The sequence below is a fragment of the Stegastes partitus genome, unplaced genomic scaffold (genome assembly GCF_000690725.1).
Source record: "Stegastes partitus isolate 25-593 unplaced genomic scaffold, Stegastes_partitus-1.0.2 Scaffold691, whole genome shotgun sequence".
Taxonomy (NCBI): Eukaryota; Metazoa; Chordata; class Actinopteri; family Pomacentridae; genus Stegastes; species Stegastes partitus.
In genome coordinates this window covers 389239-395089 of record NW_007578422.1, presented here as the reverse complement: position 1 = coordinate 395089, position 5851 = coordinate 389239, and the positions used below count along the sequence as shown (strand labels likewise).

Genomic DNA, 5851 nt, shown 5'->3' with positions numbered 1-5851 from the left:
CCAGATGTTTGGTGTGAACCTGACCAGGACCACCACAGTGGATGCATGAAGATGGGAGTGTGAGAACAACGTGAAAACTACAACCTGGACAAGTGTGTCACCTGACTGAAACGACTAAAAACTGTCCAAAATGGCACAAGATTTGTCCAAATAACTTAAAACTGTGTGTCGACGTTTTGACTTGACATCCGTTCAAAATGACTCAAAACTCAAACAAATGGACCCAAAATTGTCTCGAAGCTCTCGCAAAATGACCTCGAATTTATCAAAATAACCGACAAAATGACTTGAACTTTGTCCAAAATACACAAAACCTGTCTAGAAAGACTCACATTTGCCCAAAAATAACTTCTAATTATCCAGTTGTGACCTAATGTGTGTGTGTGTGTTTGTGTGTGTGTGTGTGTGTGTGTGTGTGTGTGTGTGTTTGATGCGTCCTGACTTGAATCCAACAGAACACCTTTGAGGTCTTCTAAAGAAAAAGGTGGAGCAACGAAACCGTCCAGTAAAGATGGTTGGCAGGACGACGTCCGGTCTGACGAACATGTTAACGATTAAAATGATTCAAAACTCATCCAGAGTGACTGAAAACACTTCACCAAAATGACTTGAAATTTGTCCAGAAATGACTCAAAATGTGGCTAAAATGAGCCAAAAATTACAAAAACAATTGATCCAAAAGCCTTAAAACTTTGTTAAAAATGACTTAAAACCTTCCCATGATGCTGGTTTTATCCACAGTGACTTTAAACTTTGCCAATATTACTCAAAACTTTACCAAAAATTGCCTAAAATGACTGGAATCTCATACAAATTAAAATTGTCCAGAATGTTCAGGGCCTATAGTCCCCGATGCAGCAGCCGTAGGTTTGAATCCAGCTCATGGCCATTTGCTGCAGGTCCTTCCCTCCATTCTTCTCCCCACTTTCCTGTCTCTCTCTCTACTGTCCTGTCAAGTAAAGGCACAAGGGCCAAAAAATAACTTAAAAATGTCCAGAATGACCCATAACTTCTTTAAAATGACTCAAAACTTGAACAAAATCAGCCAAAAATTCCTAAATAAATTGTTTCCAAATGCTTTAAACTTTGTCCAAAATGACACCAAACTCGACCCAGTTGAATTAAAATTGTCTAAAATGACCACAAACTCAAACGGCTGGTGACTTAAAACGGTCCAGAATGACCCAAAACTTCTTTAAAATGACTTAAAACGGTCCAGAATGACCCAAACCTTCTTCAAAATGACTTAAACTTTGTCCAAAATGACTCTGAACTCGACCCAGTTGAGTCAAAATTGTATAAAATGACCACAAACTGAAAAGGCTGGTGATTTAAAATGGTCCAGAATGACCCAAAACATCATCAAAATGACTCCAAAAACACCCAAATTTGCCTGAAACATCCGACTATTCACACCTATCCAGGTCGGTTGTGGGTCTACATGCGGAGCTCTAAGTGGGACTCTTAGTAGTGATCATTGTGCTGCCTTGTGTTCCTTCTGTGGGGCTTTTATTTTGATATAGTAAATATAAAGTGTGAGTTTTATCAGAGGAAACACTTGATTCCTGTAGATCTGAATCACGTGACATGTAATTGCCATCGCTCTGGGCCGTCTCCAGTCAGAGCTGCTCCACCTGAGGAGGTGGAGGTGAGTCCTCCTGTCCACGTATCGCCTCCTAATCCTCCCGGTGTGCTCGCTGCCGTATGACAACGCTGAGCCGGCCAACAAGGCTGCAGGATTAGCTCGCTGCCCTTTTCTTTGTGCTGCTGCTGGAGCTCTGGAGGAACAATAATATATTAAAAAAATGACAAAAAGAGACGAAGAGGAGGAGAAAACGGAGAAGTGTCGGGAGGAAAGGCCAGGAGACGAACACACGGGTGATGTCTGACGGCTTTGGCTGCTTCCTCGCTGCATTGTGCACAAATCCTGGGAGAAGCCGAGTGTGTGTGTGTGTGTGTGTGTGTGTGTGTGTGTGTGTGTGTGTGTGTGTGTGTCCGTCTGTGTTTGTGTAGAAATATGAATAATGCAGAGGAGGCCTGTAGGAGCGCGAGGGCCGGGAGGAGGGCAGATGGTGGCCTGCTGATAGGACAGGATCCAGGCAACAGGGTCCTCCAGAGAGCTGCTTCACACCCCGACACACATGCACACGCACGTGCACACTCACACACAAAGAAACGTGCACGCTTCTCCCTTGTCTTTCTTTGTCAAACCACTCTTTCTCTGTTTTTTTGGCCCTAACATTGCACATACTGGCTCAGATTTCAAAATAAAAGCCTCGGTATTGTAGGTTAAACACTAAAACATATTATTCACACGTTTTTGTTTTATAAATGATTGACTTTGAGCTGTGGGAATGATGTGCATGATAACAAAAAGACTTATACGCTATTAGTTCCTCTTAAGCTTCACCTGCTCAAGAGGAAAGTAGTTTAAATTTTACATTTAAAAGAAAAAATCAACATCATTTTTTGACTTTTAAGTTTTATTTTCTGCAAGTTTTATTTACGTGAGGAAGGAAATTCCACTAAAAACCAACAACTGCTTGGAAAATTCAACACAAACTCTGACTTTATCTTTGTTTTTGCTCTAATTAGTACCAAATTAGATCATTTCATTTATTTCCGACTTGTAAAATAAAGTGTTTTAAATATTAAATGCATGATGGGAAACACAAACACACACAGACACACAAACGTGCAGCTTCTCCCTTGTCTTTCTTTGTCAAACCACTCGTTCTGTCTGTTTTTTGTTTTTTTTGGCCCTAACGTTGCACATACTGGCTCAGATTTCAAAATAAAAGCCTCAGCATGAGTAGGTGAGATTGTTAAACATATAATTTACACATTTTAATTACATAAAATGTGTGATTTAAGCTACATGAACTATGTAAATTGGACTTGCACATATATGTTTTTAACATTTCGTCGATATTTTCTGCAATCTGAACATTTATTTGAGCGAAATTTCGCTAAAAATCAACATCTGCTGGAAAAATGCGACACAAAACTAAATAATGAGCTTTCTGTGAACTTTATCTTTGTTTTCATTCTAATTCCAACCAGATTTTAATCATCCTAATCATTGCAACCTTGTAGAATAAAGCGATTTATATATGCAGGGCGTAAAACATGGTGGAAAACTGTAGCATTGGTGAGTGGAACGTGTCCCACTGGAATAACGTTAACGGCATCCTAATGGCGCTAATGGAGGCTAATCAGGTCCAGAGCGACGTCTGAACACACAGACACACAAAGATTCACACGTCTACCTTTTCTTTCTTTGGCAAATCTCTGTTTCTTTCTATTTTTTGGCCCCAAGGTTGCATATACTGGCTCAGATTTCAAAATAAAAGCCTCAGTATTCGTAGCTGTGATGGTTAAACGTAGTATTTGTACATTTTGCCACATAAAATGTGTGGTTCTGAGCTCTGTGCATGATGCACACTGGACTTGCCTTATTATCAGCTATGAGCTGCACATTTTAAATTCCTCACCTGAATCCGTTTGTTTTTGCGTTTTGCTCCACGAAAATCCAACAACTGTTCAGATAATTAGACACAAAACCCTGAATAATTTGGTTTTGCTCTGATTATTACCAGATTATTTCATTTGAATCATCACTAAACTGTAGAATAAAGTGTTTTATCCATGCAGGATGTAAAATGTGGCGGGAAATGACAGAATATTGGGAGAAAAATGTCATTTACTGGATCTAAAAACACTAAAATCACGTTTTGATCCTAAATTGGAGCAACAGTAGATTGTTTTTAAAGCTTTAGTATTAATAGTTGAGATTAACAACATGTATGAAACTGAAGCCAGATTCTTTTCTTTAATATTTAAAAACCTGTAAAATAAAATGTTTTATCTGCACAGGAAGTCAAATCTGGTGGAAAAATGCAAAATTTGGACAAAAACACTGAAGAAATTCAATTAATTTGGGGAAATTTTGGAGACAAGTGAAGCCATCTTTAAATGTATAATTCACACATTTTAATGACATTAACGAGTGATTTTAGGCATTTTGAACCAAATAAACTCGTCCTCATATCAGTACAGGTTTAAGAGTTTCCACCTCGTTAAGACTAAAGTCTTTAACTTTATCCCTGTTTAATTAGCATCAGACGACATCATTTTAATAATTACTAACCTGTAAAATAAAGTGTTTAATATATTCATAAAGCAAAATGTGGGTTGTCGTTTTAAATTAAAGCCAACTAGATCTGAAAATACTAATTCTTTGTTTCATTTGTATTTGTTTCGTAGGATTTTTTTTAAAATAAAGGTTTTATTTTGCTAAATACATTTTTAAAAAATACTCCAAAAACCAACAACTGTTCAAAGAAATTCAATACAAAACTCAAAAAATAACTTTCTTTGAACTCTTCCTCTATTTTTTTTTCTTAAATACTGCACAAACTGGCTCAGATTTCAAAATAAAAGTCTCAGTATTTACAGTTGAGCGAAACAGTGCAGCTGTGAAAATGAAGTCAGGTTCTTTTTTAGTAAACTAGACACTAAAAAAAAAAAAAAAAAAAAAGTTAGAGATGGAATTTTTTTCCATGAACATTCTCTGATGTTAAATATGTTCTTCACACTTTCAGATAAAATAAATCTGTCATTTTGGGTGACATGAATTATAAAAACATTTTGTTGTGAGGTCGAGAGTCAAACGTCAGAAGATCCTCCACGTTTTAAATGAAGTTTTTAACTTTTCAAAGCTGTTCTGTTTTATTTTCTGCAAGTTTTGTTGTTATTTGAAAGAAATTCACTTTAAAAACAACAATTATGTAAAATATTCAACAGAAACGCAAACAAAGAAGTGTTTTAAACAACCTGATCCCTGTTTGTTGTTTAAATAACACCACATAAGAGGATTTTAATGGTTGCAAACATTTAAAATAAAGTGTTTAATTTATTCAAAAAGTAAACTGTGGTGGAGAAACAGGAAGTTTTCAAATGTTTGATTTAAATCACATTCAAATGTCTAAGTTATTTTGACACGGAGAAGCTTTTTGAACAAAATTCTTCTAAAATGATCTTAAAACTCTGAATAAATTACTGTCATATTAACCTTTTTGCCTTTAATTAGCACCAGATCACTTGATTTCTTTAAGAACGCTTCCCTGGAAATGACAAATCTGTAAAATAAACCGTCTTTATCCATCATGTTGGTACAATTCAGTGCAGAAATGTTCTTTTTTTTTTCCCCAGAAAAACACACATTTATGAATCTAAAAACCCCAGGATGAGCTGATCCAGTGTAAACATGAGCCAGCAGCTGGTTTGGAGCTTTTTCTGTGACAAAATGAAAAGAATGACATCAACGCTCAGTGCGCAGGAGCGCTGTGCGGCCGCTGGGTGGCGCCATCTGCACATGATGTGATGGAGCAGACGTCAGCTGAGCTCCCGAACACACTGACAGCAGAGGTTCTGGACGACAGCGAGGTTCGGTTTGAAAGGTTCCCCTGCAGCATCACAACACGTCTCACTTCTAATAAAAAGAAATAAATAAAACAAATCGGATTGTTTTAATTTTCGCTCCATATTTCATTTTTGCATTTTTTAAAAATGTTATTTTTATTTTTATTTTTAAAGTATGCACGTTCCTCCAGCTGATGCCTGACACACATGTAGAATTATTTCTGCTTTTAGGCCTGATGGAGGGTTTGTGCTGCAGCTGGAGTGTGTGTTTACATCCAGCTGCAAAACACACACACACACACACACACACACACACACACACACACACACATATGCACCACCAAAATAAAGGCTTTAATTGTTTTTAAATTGCCACGACTGTCAATTAGTTTTCATATTTATCCGGATGAAAATTATTAATTGGCGC

At 37.1% G+C, this 5851-nt stretch overlaps 1 protein-coding gene across 1 annotated transcript in view; it reads left to right on the top strand.

The window, feature by feature from the left end:
- Nucleotides 1–5851, top strand: part of LOC103363796 (failed axon connections homolog) — a 15760-nt gene that overhangs the window by 5373 nt on the left and 4536 nt on the right. The gene's annotated exons all lie outside the window — the stretch shown is intronic.